The sequence below is a fragment of the Schistocerca piceifrons genome, chromosome 1, assembly GCF_021461385.2.
Source record: "Schistocerca piceifrons isolate TAMUIC-IGC-003096 chromosome 1, iqSchPice1.1, whole genome shotgun sequence".
Taxonomy (NCBI): Eukaryota; Metazoa; Arthropoda; class Insecta; order Orthoptera; family Acrididae; genus Schistocerca; species Schistocerca piceifrons.
In genome coordinates, this window is record NC_060138.1 from 426,081,282 (window position 1) to 426,100,897 (window position 19,616).

The following is a 19,616-nucleotide window of genomic DNA, read 5'->3' on the forward strand; positions in this document are numbered from 1 at the left end:
CATAATTCCAGTCATTCTAGAAGAGAAGCCGGCCGGGGTGGCCGAGAGGCTGTAGGCGCTTCAGTCTGGAACCGCGTCACCGCTTCGGTCGCATGTTCGAATCCTGCCTCGGGCATGGATGTGTGTGATGTCTTTAGGTTAGTTAGGTTTAAGAAATTCTAAGTTCTAGGGGACTGATGACCGGAAGTTAAGTGCTCAGAGCCATTTGAACCTCTTTAGAAGACATAGCGGAATAAGAATAAGCTACCCAAGCACGACTCGCAACCCGTCCCCACTGCGTCTGTTCTGCCAGTACCTCGTCTCCTGCCTTCCAAATTTCACAGAAGTTCCCCTGCGAATCTTACAGAACTAGCACTCCTGGAAGAAAGGATATTGCGGATACATGGCTTAGCCACAGTCTAGGGAATGTTTCCAGAATGAAAATTTCACTCTGTAGCGGAGTGTGCGCTGATACGGTCCCGAGTTCGAATCTCGGTCGGGCACACTGTTTTAAACTGCCAGGGAGTTTCATATCAGCACACACTCCGCTGCAGAGTGAAAATTTCATTCTGGACAAGAATAAAATGGTTCAAACGGCTCTGAGCACAATGGGACTTAAGATCTGAGGTCATCAGTTCCCTACAACTTACAACTACTTAAACCTAACTAACCTAAGGACATCACACACATCCATGCCCGAGGCAGGATTCTAAACTGCGACCGTAGGAGCCGCGTGGCTCCAGATCGCAGCACGTAGAACCGCTCGGCCACTCTGGCAGGCGAAACCCTCCACATTTTACGACATATATGAGGGAACATATCAACCGCATCTCAACGCGGGACGAAATGTCTGGTCGTATCGTGGACGATGCTAAATTTTTGTCATTTTTCTCGTTTTACTTCCTTTTTTAAATCTCTACAAGTCACTGTCCAGCCACACTAAGATGACCACCAGTCAAAAGGTTGAATAAGCACCTTTTGCAGCGTGGCAGAAGTGCGGGACGAGACTCGGTGAGGTTGGGATAGGTTTCTCGGTTGAGGATCCATGGTGCTGACGGACCGACCCAGGTTGCCCCACAGTTTCTGGATTTGGGTTAAATCTGGTCAGTTAGGTGGCCAGAGGAGTGCTATAAACTCATCCTCGTGCTCTTCGAACCACGTACGTACACTGCTAGCTGTGCGGCATGTCACGTGGATGTAGTCCCCAAGGATAGATGCAGACTTGTATTGGTCCATTGTGCCTTCTAGAATGTCGAAATCACCCAGGGAATGCCACGAAAACATTCCCGAGGCCATAACGCTTTTTCCACCGGCCCAGACCCTTTTGACGAATGCTACACTTTAAGTAGTGCTCCCCAACGGTTATCTGTCCGTTGGAGCATACAACGTGATTCATCTGTAAAAGCTACCTGTCGCCAGTCAGTGGACGTCCAGTTGCGGTATTGGCGTGCAAATTCCTGCTTTTGTCGCCTATGAACAGCTGTCAGCGTAGAAGAATGAACCAGACACCTGCTGCTAAGGTCCAGATGCAGCATATTTAGCTGAATGGTCAGACAGGTGGCCCCTTGGTACATCTAGATGGTCAGTTTCTCAACAGCTCCACCCCTATTTGCCCGTACGCATCTCCACAGCACTCTTTCACCCCCGGCCTTTTATGGCCGGTGGTGTACCACAGAAGTCACCGCGCTGGTTTTGGCCAAAGTCACTTTGTCATTTGCGGTATACTTTTAACGACGGAGACACGCGAACAGCTTAAAAACTAGCCGTTTCGGAAATGCTTGCGCCCTTGGCCCGAAGGCCAATGATCATGCCTTTCTGGATGTCAAATGAATCGCTTCGTCTCCGCATTACGACAAGGACGCCACCGTTTTCCGCGTCCCCCGACACGGTTTATTTACATTCCACTGCTGGTCCCGTCCCTTGCTGCCTATGAGTGTTTAGTGCACGCTGACGTCGAATATTGACGGCGGTCACATTAGTGCGACTGGACAGAGTGAAACGTCCCCTCAGAAAAATTAATGAATTACTGTACTGATAAACCTCTAACATTATTTGATTTTCAAACAGCTGAGCAGAACTGAACGTACTCAGACATTTCGCTCTTTATCTATTCTGATCAACACTAAACTGACACACAATATTTTTTAGCGCAACGCAATCTGACTTTCAATAATCCCTACAAAAGAATGGCCCTGACTAACATTAACCTATACCTTTCATGTATCACTTACCTCACAAAAATCTTCGTTACTCGAACTACTGCAATACAGCGAGCGCCACTACTGCCAGCTAAATAAAAGATTCTAACTGCTGAAGGCACTAACTACTGATAAGCATAGTTAGCAAATGAAAGATTTTGACAGGGAACAAACAATGTATTTACCTTAAAAGTGTTCAAAAGTCATAATATATATAGCAGTTCATGGCATCCAGTCTTACAAATTTACTGTCTCTGATGGACACACGTCCAGATCATTCGCTCTCAAAACTCCGCCATCTCCCTCCCCACATCCACCACTGCTGGCGGCTCACCTCCAACTGCGCAACGCTACGCGCTATTAACAGCCAACTGCCCAACGCTACAATGGCGAGTATTACAACAATGCAAAGCAGCCACAGACTGCACACAGCACAGCCAGTGATTTTCATACAGAGCGCTACGTGGCGTTACCAATATAAAAACCTAAATAGCCTCTTTACAAGAGTACATAATTAATGTAACCGAATTCTCCCGTTTCACTGTTTAGATACACTTCTTAATGCAATCACATCTGTTTAGGTTGACTCTTACATAGAAGATAACAGCAACCAGCCACTTTTTACAACGCTATTTATTTATTTGCATAGCTCCGTTACCATTTTCGAACGTTACAGGTTCACCTTGAAACGGCTAGTTCACGTTAAAACACATCTTACATTAGCTTTCACTTTTTGTATCCCTAAATGATGAAATGTATGTTAACGCGAACTAGCCGTCTGAAGATGAGCCTGCAATATTCTAAAGCGGTAATAGCGCTATTTAAATAAATAAATAGCATTGTAAAGAGTGGGTGATGGTTTTTATCTTCTGTGTAAGAGCCAACTTATGTTTTCTTCAGAGTCACGGGCTCAGAAAGCCAGATTTCGACAAAATAGCATAAAGATACCTGTTCTTCGAAGATGAGTAAATTTATCCTACATATTACTTCATGTTCAGTTACTATTCCACACGTAGCTGTGCTTGGACCTTTAAATACTACGACTTTCGTGTAGTTAGTCGAAATAATAAAACTGTGCTCCATAGGGAACAAGTGAAGTTTATTAGCTATTCTTTGCAATTATCGCTGTAAACAACTGATTCATGGTCAACAACTAATGTAACAGTCATTTTACACCGATAATTACGCAATTTACTGCTCATTACGTCTTTCGCGCGACGTCCAGTGTCAAGCGAAAGCGTCGGTTGTTTCCCAGTGCAAATGAAATGACATTTATGGCGGAATTTTACATGCTCATACCATGCTATTCCTTTTATCGGTATATGTTAAGGCGGACAGTAAAACAGGAAGAGTAATCGGTACTCCAGCAAAGACTCGCGTGCCACGCTGGCAGGGCGCTGTTTGCAACAGCCACGCAGCAGCGCTACTCAGTCGCTATTGTTCTGTTGTCGCTGAATTACAAGAATATCGTACTAAACTAATCTGGGACCGCACTATCACATGGGCAAGTAAAATTCAGTTTTAAAAATGATTTTGTATGTAATGGGAAACAAACCGGCGCTTTGTATTAACACTGTCCGTCACATGAAATGGTAAGGCGAATTCTAGATTGCGGTTTATTGGAAGAATCCTGAAGCGATACAGTCCTTCAACAAAGGAAATAGCTTACAATACGTTAGTTCGTCCAGTCTTAGAGTATTGTTCGTCTGTATGGGACCCTTACCAGTTGGGTCTGATTCAAGAAATTGAGAAAGTCCAAAGAAGAGCGGCAAGTTTCATGACTGGTATATTTAGCCATCGCGAGAGCGTTACAAATCTCATAGAAAGTTTGAAGTGGGACACACTTTCAGATAGACAACGCGCTAAACAGAAGAGGCTGCTCACTAAATTCCGAAATCCAATCTTCACCGAGGATGTAGAGCATATATTATTACCATCAACTTTCAAATCGCGTAATGATCATCATTCAAAGATAAGGGAAATAAGAACTCGTATTGAGGCGTTATGACAGTCGTTTTTCCCTCGTGCGATCCGCGAGTGGAACAGGGGGGGGGGGGGGGGGGGGGAATACGACTTTGTGTCCTCCGCCACACACCGCTTGGTGGCTAGCGGAGTATATATGCAGATGTAGATGTAGATGAAAAAAGTGAGAGCAGCAGCAGCTACATGGGCAGAATCCATTTAGCATTGCTATAACTAAATTCCAAATAGCTGCCGAAACACGAGAGAAAATGAGACTGACTATTTAACGTAGGGCCGGCCGCGGTGGTCTCGCGGTTCTAGGCGCGCAGTCCGGAACCGTGCGACTGCTACGGTCGCAGGTTCGAATCCTGCCTCGGGCATGGATGTGTGTGTTGTCCTTAGGTTAGTTAGGTTTAAGTAGTTCTAAGTTCTAGGGGACTGATAACCACAGCAGTTGAGTCCCATAGTGCTCAGAGCCATTTGAACCATTTAACGTAGGCAGAAAAGACCACAACGCAACATTGCCGCGTCTCCTTATATCATCATCATCAGTTATCTGCTATAATAGCAGGTCCTTTGCCTCTCCATTTTCTGCGATCCATTGCTTCCTTCTTAAGGCTGCTGTATGTTGTACCGCCCATCATGTCATCCAGTATCTGGAATCTCTTCCTTCCTCGCTTCCTTTTCCCTTCTACATAACCTTCTAAAACTGTTTTTATCAGTCCGTCATTCTTTCTTAATATATGCCCAATCCAATTTCTTTTTCTTCTCTTTATTACATCTAGTAACTGTCTTTTCTCTCCCACTCTTCTCAGTACCTCTTCATTTTTTACTCTGTCCATCCAACTTATTCTTTCCATCTTCCGCCATGTCCAGATCTCAAAAGCCTTCAGCCTTTCTCTGTCTTTTTTCCTCATAGTCCATGTTTCAGCGCCATATAGAAGAACACTCCATACAAGACATTTTATGAGTCTCTTTCTGAGTTCTCTGTCCAGACCGCTGCAGAAGATTCTCCTTTTCTTATAAAACGCCTCTTTTGCCACCTTATATACTCTTCAGAAAATATGTGCAAAACAGCTTTTGGCTCATTCAAATGAACAACGGAAAAGTAGTTGAAGAGGCATTAAAGTAAACAAAACACGTAAAAAATTGTATTCGGGAAACATCTGGTATCAGAAAATTCATTCATCATTGAAATTAATGACCCCTATCAGTGAATTTCCATCAAATACTTCAGATGCAATGCTTCATTAAAGCAAAGGGTTATTGATAATATTAGTCTTAATGTCTCGATGATGGCACGAGTGTAGTTCATTCCACTCAACTTTTTCATTTAGACCCTGCTTCAAATTTGAATAACAATCATGAACAATCGAGTGCCGAAGACTGCTGGTCTCCCTCATTCTGCCAACGCCCTTGTGAAAGAGGGCGAGGAGAGGACAGAATGTCACGGCAACCTCTTGCCGTTGGGGTTCGACACTGCCCCTAAAGGACAGAACACTCGCCAAATATCAACTGCATCAGGCGGAAGAAGACAATGGAAACCAGTGCATTGAAGACACACAATATGTATCAACAGGATATGTGCCTATGGCCTATAAGTGAGAAAGTGTAATGATGACTTCTCCATTGACCAAATATTCAGGGTTAGTCCCCATTCAGATGTGCGGAAAAGGACTGCCAAGGGTGAGGTGACCACGAGAAAAGGAGGCAATAATCTACGAAAGAGTAACACACTACGAGGGGGGGATGTCAAAAGTTAGAAAGTGGTACGGAAGCTAGAAAATAGGAAAAGGGAAATGCAAAAGCACAATCCAGATACAGTGGGAGTCAGTAAAGTGAAATGTAAAGAAGATAAAAGTTACTAGTCAGTCGAATATAGAATAACATTAATAGCTGTAGAAAATGGTCTAACGGCGTATTTGTTATGCATAGGAAAGGAGGAAAGAGAGTGAGTGTCAACAATTCATTGATACGGTTGTTCTGATCATGACAGCAAACCAGCATCGAGAACAATAGTTCAGGTATACATGCCGACATCGCAAGCAAATGCAGAAGACATAGGGAAAATATATGAGAAACTTGATCGGGGGGACTGAAACGTGCTAGTAGGGACGGAATAGACGAGATAGAGTACGGGATTGGTAGTAGGAATGTGGGAGGAAAAATACTAATTCATATCCGCAGTATGTAGCAGCTAGTAACTGTGAATACTCTGTTCAAGAATCACAGGAAAAGGGCGTATACTTGGAAAAGACCGGGAGACAGGGAAAATTGAGGCTGGATTACAGCATGGTAAGATAGAGATTCCTGAAACAGATTGGTGTACCCATCTGGAGATCTGAGGCTTAAGGCAATTGCAGAGGAGTGGACATCTTTAAAAGGGGAAATCACAGGACCTCCATAGGCAAACATTTCTACAAGGAAGGTAACTGCGAAGAAACCTTGGGTAACAGATGAAATACTTCAAATGATCTACGAAAGAAATAATTACAAAAATATTCAGGGAAATTCTGGAATACACTAACAAAAGTCACTTAGAACTGAAACAAGTGAGAAGAGCAGGGAAGTCAAGGCGAAATCTGAAGGAATCGGAAAAGAAATATTCATGGGAAGGATTGATTGACCATACAGAAAAGCCAAAACACCTTCTGTGAAATGAAAAACAAAGGCATCGAGTTTAAGAGTGTAATGGGAATCCCATTGTTAAGTGCAGAGGCCAGAGCGGATAGTTACAAAGAGTAGACTGAAAGGCTCTAAGAGTTGGAGGACTTGTCTAGTGACGTGAGAGAACGAAATGGGAGTCGACAAGGCAGAGATAGGAGTTCCTGTATTAGAGTCAATGTTTAATAGAGCTTTGGCAGTCTTGCGACAAAATAAAGCAGAAGGGATAGGTACCATTTCTTCAAAAGTATTAATATCATTGGGAGATATGGCACTTAAGTGAACAGTCAACTTGGTGTGCAGAAACTATAAAACCGAAGACGTAAAACCAGACTTTCGGGAAAATGGAATCCACACATTCCCGAAGATAGCAATGGAAGATAAATGTGAAAACTATCACACAATCTTGTAACAGCTCATGCACTGAAGATGTTTACAACAATAACATACAGAAGACTGGAAAAGAAAATTGAAGGTCTGTTAGAAATTTGGATTCATGAAAGGTAAAGGCACTAGAGGGCCAGATTTACAATAGGGACAACAACCAAGAGGGATCAATATGAATTGAAGACCAAGAACCAAGTGCTCGGATTGAAAAGGATGTATTCTTTCGACCCTGCTGATCAGTCTGTAAATCGAAGAATCAATGACGGAAACAAAGGACGGGTTCGAGAGTGGGATCCAAAGTCAGTGTGAAAGGATATCAGTGTTAAGAGTCTCTGAAGACATTTCCATCCTCAGTGTATGTGAAGAAGAATTGCGGTATACGTTGACTGGAAGAAGCAGTCTGAAGACCACAGAATATGGACTGAGGGTAACCGAAGAAAGACGAAAGTAATGAGGAGTAGCAGAAATGAGTTTAGCGATGGTCGTAGTATCAAAATTGTGAACCACGAAAGAGATTAAGTTAAGATATTCTGACAAACTGCCTATTGGGTTCTGTCTCGGGTTCTTCGTCCGACGTCCATCTAATGATTTTACTGACGTTTCGCCAGCACGAGTGGCTGGCATTGTCAAAGCTGAACCACCGGCAATGGACAATGCCAGCCACTCGTACTGCCAAAACGTCAGTAAAATCATTAGATCAACGTCGGCCGAAAAACCCGAGACAGAAGCCAATTTGCAGTTTGCCACGAAAACATTAACAATTAAGATATTCTGCCACCCTGAAAGCATGTTAACGCATGACAAGCGAAGTAGGAGTACATAAAAAGCATATCTGCACAAGTAAAGAGAGTATTCCTGGCCGAGACAAGTCGCCTTCAGTATGTAGAAGAAATTTCTGAGAATAGAAGTTTGGAGCACGTTATTGGGTCGTAGTTAATCATGGATTTAAAAGAAGAGAATCGAAGCGTTTGCAATGGGGTCCTGTAGAGTGATGTTGGAAATTAGGTGGACTGACAATGAATGAGGAGGTTTGCCGGAAAAAGAACAATGACAAGAAGGAGGGGAAGGGTGATAGAACACATGTTAAGACATAATGGAATAACGTTCACGCTATTCGAGGGAGCTGTCGATTGTAAAAATGTAGGGGTGGACAGAGATGGGAACACATCCAGCAAGTAATTGAGGACGTAGGGTGCTCGCGCTACTCCGTGATGAAGAAGTTGTTGCAGGAGAGGGAGTCATTGCGGGCCGTATAAAAACAGTCAGAATACTGAATACTGACGATCCAAAAAAAAGTAAAAGAAACAAAACTTATCCTACTACGAAACAAATGAATGTTCATTGGCCTACCTGAGCACAAGAGAACAGTCAAAACATAGTTTTCTCTTTACAACACATTTCTTGTAAGAACTTATTTTTGTTCAAACTACTTAGAACAGGAATTTTATATCGTACTGGTGTTTCAATAACGAACTCTTGTTGGAAATCACAGCTACATGGCCACTGCCGGCCGCTGTGGCCGAGTCGGTCTAGGCGCTTCAGTTCGGAACCGCGCTACTGCAGGTCGCGGTCGCGGTCGCAGGTTCGAATCCTGCCTCGGGCATGGTTGTGTGTGATGTCGTTACGTTAGTTAGGTTTAAGTAGTTCTAAGTTCTAGGGAACTGATGACCTCAGATGTTAAGTCCCATAGTGCTTACAGCCATTTTTTGAACATGCTCACTGAATGAAAATGCGATTATAGCAACACATCACACATATTAAGCGCCTAGACTATGTGTTTCTCTATCGGTGCTCACAGTTCAAAACAAGTTCTTCATATGCACGACACGTGAAGACATATTCTAATAACGTTGGTTAGTTGGTGCTCAGAAGAATAAGATACAATTTTTGTGATTTTTTAAAGGTAGAAATGCTCATGGTGTAGCGTAAGACAGTTTGGCAAATTATTTTTTGAAACATTTTTAATAAACTCCTCATGTATATTCCACTTCACGGAGCCATGATCCGTTTATCTCAATTATTCTGTTTGCACCCTGCTGTTAACAAAATAACAGTGCTGAATGGATTTGTGAAACTTTACAAAGATCAGTCAGATCTGCTGTCACCTCTTCAAAGTCAGATGCGGTTATGTTAATAAAACAGAAATTCATTACTACTACGCACTGCAACTTCATTAGTTCAGGACACTGCCACACCTACGGGAGAATGAATGGCACACGTAAATGAGTTGTCATCTGCGTCTGCCTTTAACAAGGCGAGCCCTCTAGAGTAAGGTACTAACAGCTGTAATTTTCAGTGACAATACACGACCCACCAAACTCAAAAAGTGCTCATCTGCGAGAGACTCTCATCGACTACAAAAGCTCATTCTAATTTTGTTGTTCGCGTCGAAATAGCTTCGCAGAGCTGTCCTGAATAAACAGTGCATATTTCATCCGTAAATCTCTTTTGGAGTCTGCACTGTAATTATCATCATTCCGGGCAGCGCTGTAAAGCTATTAAATTATTGTACTTCGTTATTCTAGTCCGTAACAGAATTGCTGTTTATTTAAATACACAGCACATTATTCAAATTAAAATTGGGAGACACGAACGATTTGTGCGCCACATTTTATTTCGTCCTGTGGGTGGGTGTGGCCACATCAATAATTTTTAATGTAGCCTCAGCGAGGAATGCACTTTGCGAAATACAGTTCAGTCGATCATATTCGCACAAAGCATAACCAGTGGTAACACTTGGCGGAATACGGTTCAGCAGATTAAATTCGTACAAAGCACGCCAGGTAATAATTTTTTGGGAAAGATGACGATGTCTACAGCCATGGCACAAGGGAGCTCGCTGAACCCTTACGAATTTTCACGGTAGTGCACCTCAGACACTTTTAAGCAACGAATTAGGGGCCGGCCGCGGTGGCCGTGCGGTTCTAGGCGCTGCAGTCCGGAACCGCGGGACTGCTACGGTCGCAGGTTCGAATCCTGCCTCGGGCATGGATCTGTGTGATGTCCTTAGGTTATTTAGGTTTAAGTAGTTCTAAGTTCTAGGGGACTGATGACCTAAGATGTTAAGTCCCATGGTGCTCAGAGCCATTTGAACCAACGAATTAGGGATGGTAAAATCAGGTCACTTTACTTCAACTATTCGACCTCTGAGTGCCAAGTTATATGACGCTAGCGTCTTTGATTGCAGTTACATACATAAGTAACCAGAACGAACCAAAGAACAATTACAAATGTCTGCCGTTCTCAGGTGAATACTTTCGAGCACTATATGCGGAGTTTACCGGAAATTCACCTTCCGCCGACACAATGTGAGCTTATCTAATTGAAATGACGCAGTGCCAGGAATCATATTGCGACTGTGCGCAATAGAGATACCATGTTGTGAAACAACTTACGGCGACGTGTGTGCACATGTGGAGCCTGAATCGGGCACACTCTAGAGTTAGGGAAAGACAATCTAGCTCCTAAGCAGCATGTAAAATCTGAAAAAAAAAAAATGTGCGTAAGGGCAAGACACATTTTGATGCAGTGTTTTCATACAATACTTTCCAAAGCGTCCGCATACCGTGGTCCTTCGGTAGCGTTCTCGCTTCCCGCGCACGGGGTCCCGGGTTCGATTCCCGGCGGGGTCAGCGACTTTTCTTGCCTCAATATGACTTGGTGTTGTTGTGTCGTCTTCATTATCATCATTCATCCCCATTACGGTCGGAAGAAGGCAATGGCAAACCACCTCTGCTAGGACCTTGCCTAGTACGGCGGTGCGGGTCTCCCGCATCGTCCCCTACGTTCCTCGGAGTATGGGACCTCATAATCATCACTTTCCATAGCTTTGTGAGTTTCCACGCTTACAACACTTGGTTTGTATCTTCACCAGCAACTGGGTAACACCAGTATCTGACCAATATACCACAAAATTATCAACGAAATGAATTTAGAATTACGTACCTGAGATTAAAATACTAAGCTCCGAAATGCGTGGCAACAGTCTGCGATGCATACTCTTATGGTTGTCACAGTGTGTGTTACATGTTCATGACAGGATTAACTCCGAAATATCTGCGTTTGCACATAGTGGGTAATTTGAAACGAGACTGACGTGTTTGCCATAACGATTTTCAAGAAGTTTTGCCACGTTACGAATGAAGTTGTGACTCTGATAAATGTACTCAACATCTGTAGTATTCCTTGTAAGTCTGTTCCTAAGGCTACAGATGTTCGTCAGAGAAGGAAATTCATTTTGTAGAGAGTACCTGCGAGTTAGAATGTGTTAGACAGTCGGGCGATGTACTTGGTTTGAGAAGGATGGAAGCTGGCCTGCCACGTGGCGGAAACAGCATTATGTGGAAATGATTTTGTATTAATAAGATCTGAGGAAAATGTTTGTTGAAATGAGATCATACGAATGCAAGAATGTCAGAGGGGAAGTTTTCTAGGCAATTTAGTTTTTTATGTATTCAATAATTGAGTAGTTTATTATTGTTAGAACATTGTGTATGGTTAAAGTTTACTGCATGAAGTTGTATACCGAAGCACAAGGACTTGTCTAATTGTACACAGGAAAATTATCAAGAAAGAGTTTTGCTAAACCGTCTAGTTGTGAGAACGTTATGAAAGGGGATGGGGTTGGGTTCTTTGAGGAAGGAGACCAAACAGCGAGGTCATCGGTCTCATCGGATTAGGGAAGGACGGGGAGGGAAGTCTGCCGTGCCCTTTCAAAGGAACCATCCCGGCATTTGCCTGGAGCGATTTAGGGAAATCACGGAAAACCTAAATCAGGATGGCCGGACGCGGGTTTGAACCCTTTATGAAAGGGTGTATTGTTGTTAATGAAGTATAGATTTACTTGGAGTCTTTGTTCTCATTTATCAGTAGTTAAGTTCATCATTTTCCATTTTTTCCCTTTATGAACTTGTTTGTATATTCGTATTGCACATCGCGACTTTGTGCTGCAGAAGTATTTTGCGAAAATTGGTAACATACAGTCTTGCACTGCACGTCGCAAGAACGACACATGACATTTGGTTTTAGACAATCAGATCAGTATTACTAACAGGAACAGGTTACAGAACAGATGAGCGTTCCATGCGTACAGGTACGTAAATGAATTTAATTACCATTAAGTTCATGTCCATTATAAGGCACAGTGTTGTCGGAATGGATTTGCGAAAATATCGTATCAGTTCAGAGGCTTAATGCCAGTAGAAGATATCAGTAAAGTGCTGTCTTGTGAAATTGAAGCACTTTTATCACACAGTGAGATGCGTTAAATTATATGCTCATTTTCTGTGTAATTAAATTAACAATTCTGGTACAGTGAGTGTTTACAAAGCTGTATTCGGGGTCAACATTTTCATTTGAATCATTTTGTTTTGCAGTCAGATAGCATACGGAAAGTATATTGAAAACGGATTGCTCTCTCGAAGATGAAATGCTTGTGTACTAGCTAGCCCGGATTTCGCAACGTGTAGCGTGAACTCCGCATATTTCTGTTCAAAAATTTAATTTTTAACACTGATATGTTGCCCTGCACTGAGATTTACGGATTTCCATATCAAAATAAGTTATAGTACACATTTATCAGATACTAACCAGACAACTGCAAACACGAATTTATGAGTTGAACATTTACGTAGGTGGAACTTAAATAGTGGCAGCACTGCTGTGGAGACACTATGCAAAGGAATCTACTTTTGTTGCTGATAGCACACGTTGTTTACATATCTACCTTACTCCGAGCAAGTGGACTCGCCCGTCCCACGTCATCGGAGTGCGCACAATCGAGGGAAACACAGTAACTCGTGAGCGAGCGGTCTAACGTAACGGTGTCACTATGTTTTCGAAACAGGAACAACGGAGTTGGATCAAGATTGAATGTGCCAGAGGTCTTACAGCACGACAGTGTCATCAAGGTCTTAAAGAGGCGTGCAGGGAATCGGAACTGCCATACAGCACGTTGGGTAAAAGCCTTCAACGAAGGTCGGCAAGCTGTGGCAGACATGCATCGGGCAGATCGTCCTAGAGTCTCAGAAGAAATGCGTGCTGTTGCCGCGTTAGTGGACAGTGATCTACGCCATACGATTCGTGAGCTCACCCACGAAACCGGATTAGGGCACACGACTGCGATTCGCATCCTGAAGGAACGCCTGGGCATGCGAAAAATCGCATCACAATGGATTCCACATGACTTCACGGAAATGCAGAAAAGGATGCGTTACGACGCTGCTCAGACGCAGTTGGAGCGCTATGAGCGTGAAGGAGAGGCTTTCTTATGCCATATCGTAACACTGGATGAGACATGGGCCACATCGTACGAGCCTAAACTGAAACGCCAATCCAACGAATGGTGTCATTATGGGTCGCCGCGAAAGTCTAAAGTATGTCAGAGCTCCAGTATGGTGAAAGTTATGGTGATTCTCGTGTACGACTGTGGTGGTGTTATCCAAACGCATTACGTTCCTCCACGGCAGACCGTCAATGCACAGTATTACTGTTCCCTTTAGGAGCATCACCTGCGACCAGCTTTGCGAAAGAAGCGGCGACACTTTCTGCGCAACCCACGTACCATTTTGCACGACAATGCGCGGGCGCATACAGCTCTGCTCGATCGATGGGACTGGGAAGTACTGTATCATCCACCATACTCCCCGGACTCAAGTCCTTGTGACTTTGATTTGATTCCGAAGATGAAGGAACCACTTCCTGGCATTCGCTTCAGTACTGTTCCAGAGATTCGATAGTCAGTTGACCGCTTCATTCGCACCATCAACAGTACAGGCTCTGCTAACGGTATACTACGCCTTCCAGATCGCTGCCCACGGGTTCTACACAACGCTGGTGACTAGTTTGAAGGACAGTAACTCTTTTGTATCGGTTGTGAAAAGATAGTGGCCACTATTTAAGTTCCAATCCTCGTACTTTCATACTCTCCACAAGTTACCTAAAACTTCAATTGATTTTACCTGTGTATATCTTTTTCTAGATATGCCTCCATAGCTGAGTGGCCAGCTTAGGTCGCTGCCATGTGGAGGACAGGGATTGGATTCCCGATAACGTCAAGGATTCTACCTTGGTGTGAGGACTGGCACAGGGTGCACCTAGCCTCGTGATGCCGTCTGAGGAGCTACTCAATCGAGTGGTAACGGTGCCATGGTCTGGAAAGTCCGCAATAGCCGGGAGAGCGGTGTGATGAGTACATGCCCCTCCAACAACAACCGCGTGCTGCCGCAAGGCAGAGAATGACACGGGCTGTAAGTGGAAACCCCTTGGGCCTTCACGGCCTAGACGAGGACTTCGTTATATGTTTCTGTGCTGTTCTCGACCATGATCGTTTCTTGTTAGTGCAGCATGAGGACATATGACAATGAAATGGAACAACCCATAAACTTTCGCCTACCTCAACATTATCTATCGTATTTTTTAAATTTTATCCATGCTGGACAAGAGGCGGAGTTTCTTAATTTCAATGTTAAAATGAATACACAAAGGAAATGCAGCTCCAGGCTGCGAGCGGGCATTAATTTAAATCATTGGAGGAAGTTGAAAATTTGTGCTGGACTGGGATTCGAACCCTGGTCTCCTGGTTGCTAGGCAGACATGCTGATCACTTCATCACCGAGACACATTGGTCATCACAGCTGCACAGACTACCCTAGCGCGCCTCCCGTGAGACTCAAATTCTCAGCCTACCCACGCACTACGAATGTAGCGCCACTCGCCCTTTATCCTCATTACTCGCGGCATTTCACCGATTGTGGTAAGAGTGTGGGCCTGGTGAGCATCTGCATTGCAGAGATCGTTGGCCATCCTCGCCTCAATACGTGGGGCTGCAATACAAGTCTGGATGTTTCATCAAAGACAGTTAGTGAAGTCTTATGTCATTTCTTATTGTTTACCACATTCTAAAATAAACGGAGTGCTGATCCATTCAGGCACCTTGCTGTTCCACTTCTGCCACCTTTCCCCAATATCACGCAGACTCTTTAGTAAACATCATGACAGAAATTCACCTTTTAGGTAGGCGAAAGTTTATGGAAAAGGCCGGGAGATACGGGAAGATTTCTATTAGATTACATCATGGTCAGACAGAGATTCCGAAATCAGATACTGGACTGTAAGGCGTACCCAGGAGCAGATATAGACTCAGATCACAATATAGTAGTGATGAAAAGTAGGCTGAAGTTCAAGACATTAGTCAGGAAGAATCAATACGCAAAGAAGTGGGATACGGAAGTACTAAAGAATGACGAGATGCGTTTGAAGTTCTCTAACGCTATAGATACAGCAATAAGGAATAGCGCAGTAGGTAGTATAGTTGAAGAGGAATGGACATCTCTAAAAAGGGCCATCACAGGAGTGGGAAGGAAAACATAGGTACAAAGAAGATAGCTGCGAAAAAACCATGGGCAACAGAAGAAATACTTCAGTTGATTGATGAAAGGAGGAAGTACAAACATGTTCCCGGAAAATCAGGAATACAGAAATACAAGTCGCTGAGAAATGAAATAAATAGGAAGTGCAGGGAAGCTAAGACGGAATGGCTGCAGGAAAAATGTGAAGACATCGAAAAAGATATGATTGTCGGAAGGACAGACTCAGCCTACAGGAAAGTCAAAAGAACCTTTGGTGACATTAAAAGCAACGGTGGTAACATTAAGAGTGCAACGGGAATTCCACTGTTAAATGCAGAGGAGATAGCAGATAGGTGGAAAGAATACAGTGAAAGCCTCTATGAGGGTGAACATTTGTCTGATGTGATAGAAGAAGAAACAGGAGTCGATTTAGAAGAGATAGGAGATCCAGTATTAGAATCGGAATTTAAAAGAGCTTTGGAGGACTTACGGCCAAATAAGGCATAAGGGATAGATAACATTCCATCAGAATTTCTAAAATCATTGGGGGAAGTGGCAACAAAACGACTATTCAAGTTGGTGTGTAGAATATATGAGTCTGGCGACATACCATCTGACTTTCGGAAAAGTATCATCCACACAATTCCGAAGACGGCAAGAGCTAACAAGTGCGAGAAATATCGCACAATCAGCTTAATAGCTCATGCATCGAAGCTGCTTACGAGAATAATATACAGAAGAATGGGAAAGAAAATTGAGAATGCGCTAGGTGACGATCAGTTTGCCTTTAGGAAAAGTAAAGGGACGAGGGAGGCAATTCTGACGTTACGGCTAATAATGGAAGCAATGCTAAAGAAAAATCAGGACACTTTCATAGGATTTGTCGACCTGGAAAAAGCGTTCGACAATATGAAATGGTGCAAGCTGTTCGAATTTCTGAAAAAAGTAGGGGTAAGCTATAGGGAGAGACGGGCCATATACAATATGTACAACAACCAAGAGGGAATAATAAGAGTGGACGATCAAGAACGAAGTTCTCGTATTAAGAAGGGTGTCAGACAAGACTGTAGCCTTTCGCCCCTACTCTACAATCTGTACCTCGAGGAAGCAATTATGGTTTGAGAGTAAATCGGAGAAAGACGAAGGTAATGAGAAGTAGTAGAAATGAGAACAGCGAGAAACTTAACATCAGGATTAGTGGTCACGAAGTCAATGAAGTTAAGGAATTCTGACACCTAGGCAGTAAAATAACCAATGACGGACGGAGCAAGGAGGACATCAAAAGCAGACTCGCTATGGCAAAAAAGGCATTTCTGGCCAAGAGAAGTCTACTAATATCAAATACCGGCCTTAATTTGAGGAAGAAATTTCTGAGGATGTACGTTTGGAGTACAGCATTGTATGGTAGTGAAACATGGACTGTGGGAAAACCGGAACAGACGAGAATCGAAGCATTTGAGATGTGGTGCTATAGACGAATGTTGAAAATTAGGTGGACTGATAAGGTAAGGAATGAGGAGGTTCTATGCAGAATCGGAGAGGAAAGGTATATGTGGAAAACACTGATAAAGAGAAGGGACAGGATGATAGGACATCTGCTAAGACATGAGGGAATGACTTCCATGGTACTAGAGGGAGCTGTAGAGGGCAAAAACTGTAGAGGAAGACAGAAATTGGAAAACATCAAGCAAATAATTGAGGACGTATGTTGCAAGTGCCACTCTGAGATGAAGAGGTTAGCACAGGAAAGGAATTCGTGGCGGGCCGCATCAAACCAGTCAGTAGACTGATAAAAAAAAAAAAAGGGATAGGTCGTGAATTACGTGACATTTCAGGAGATGAGAGCATTAGACTCGGAAGGCAGTCTCCGTGTTCGAGTCTGATTTTGTATACTGTTTTTATCTGTCAAAAGGATTAAAAACTTCAAGCAATTTCCTGCTAAGGGAAAGTGTCATTTCATTAGCATGACGGGTGGAACATATCCAATATTACAAGTTGCTTATCTATACCCGTCTATGATATGATAACAACAATACAAGCACACTCATGTGAGCCTGCCACTGAGGCCGAGCGGTTCTAGGCGCTTCAGTCCGGAACCGCGCTGCTGCTACGATCGCAGGTTCGAATCCTGCCTCGTGCAAGGATGTGTGTGATGTCCTTAGGTTAGTTACGTTTAAGTAGTTCTAAGTCTCGGGAACTGATGACCTCAGATGTTAAATCCCGTAGTGCTTAGAGCCATTTGAACCGTTTGAACACCAAATGTGATCTGAAACAGAACAAAATAATTCATCTTTTACACTGAGGCGCCTCTGCATTCGCTAATAACACTTACTAAGGTGCTTTTACGCTGTCTTACGATCTATTGAAAATAAAATTGTTTATCAATATAAGACGCTTCGTCTACACCTACATATACATAGATACTCCGCAAGCCACCCTGTGCTACACCTGTCATTTCCTCTCCTGTTCTACTCGCAAACACACAGCGAAGGAAAAGAGATTGTCTGTACGCCTCCGTATGTGAACTAATTTCTCGTATCTTATCTTCGTGGTCCTTATGCGTGTTTTATGTTGGCGGTAGCACAATCGTTCGGCTGTCAGCTTCAAATGCCGGTTATAATCTTTCCCGAACAGAAGGCCACTTTCCCTCCAGGAATTCCCATTTGCATCCCCAAAACATCTCTGTAACACTTAAGTTTTGTTCGAATCTACCGGTAAGAAATCTCGCTGCCTACCTCTGAATTGTCTCAATGTTTTTCTTCAATCCTACCTGGTACGGATCCCAAACACTCGAGCAGTATTCAAGAATAGGTCGCACCAGCGTCCTACATGTGGTCTACTTTACAGGTGAACCATTCTTTCCTAAGGTCCTCCCAATAAACAGCAGTCGATCATTCGTCTGCCCTACCACAGTTTTCATATGCTCGATCCAACTCATATCGCTTTGCAACGTTACGCCCAGATATTTAAAAGACTTAACTGTGTCAAGCTGGACACTAGTACTACTGTATCTGAATATTACAGGTTTTTTCGTCCTACTCATCCGCATTAACTTACATTTTTCCACACTTAGTGCTAGCTGCCATTCATCACACCTACTGCAAATTTCGTCTAACTCTTTTTGTATCATCTTACAGTCACTCAAGTTCGACGCGCTACCGTACACCACGGCATCGTCAGTAAACAACCGCAGACTGCTGCCCACCTTGTCCGAACATCGCATATCCAGGAAAGGAACATCAAGTTACCAGTCGAGGAAATACATATCGAATTCAGGCCACATAAAACAGCGATAATTAATATACAGCCAGCTATAGTTCTTTGAAACTTTACGAGAATGTGAAACCAAGGAGGTTAAAATAAAGAAGATATTGCGCCGATCATAAACGTCAGTTGAAGTCTGTCAGCGGTCTTGATAGTCTCATAAGGCTACTTCTCTCTTAAGACCCTGTGTTAACCTTAGCATCTTAAAATTAATGCACTGAACAGACAGTCATTTCTGAGCAAGTGCTTTGAAGCAATATACTTTCGTGGATGGATACTGATCATCAGGCAGTTAACAAATTAAACCTTTGACGCCAATGATCACATGTCGAGCATGGTGTACATGTCGGTGGAAACAGCCGACGCTTTTATTCGTTTTTTGAGCAAGATCGAAGAGCAGCAGTACAATACGAACACTTCATTTAGACTCACCGGAGGCTACATATTTTCAGCGTAGGGCTCTCCTTATATTCTAACCACCTTGGGTGGAACAGCTAAGCACGGAGAGGATGAGGGTGATTGGGAGGATGATGGTCAATTGAATGTTTCTGGGGCATAACTCATGAAATAAATAATGTAAGGATTATGTCGAGGAATGATTTGTATTTGTTACGTGGCAGGTGTTAGTGCGTAAAACTTCTAATTAAATTCGAGAATTCAATTGCTTTCACATTGACATTGTCTTCATTACCTACCTGCTGGAGCGATACGATTTGGATTGTTCATTTATTACAGGAGAACTTGCCGACTACATTCATTTATAGCCATTTTCTTCGTGAAGTCTCTTTCTTTCTTTCTTTCTCTCTCTCCCATC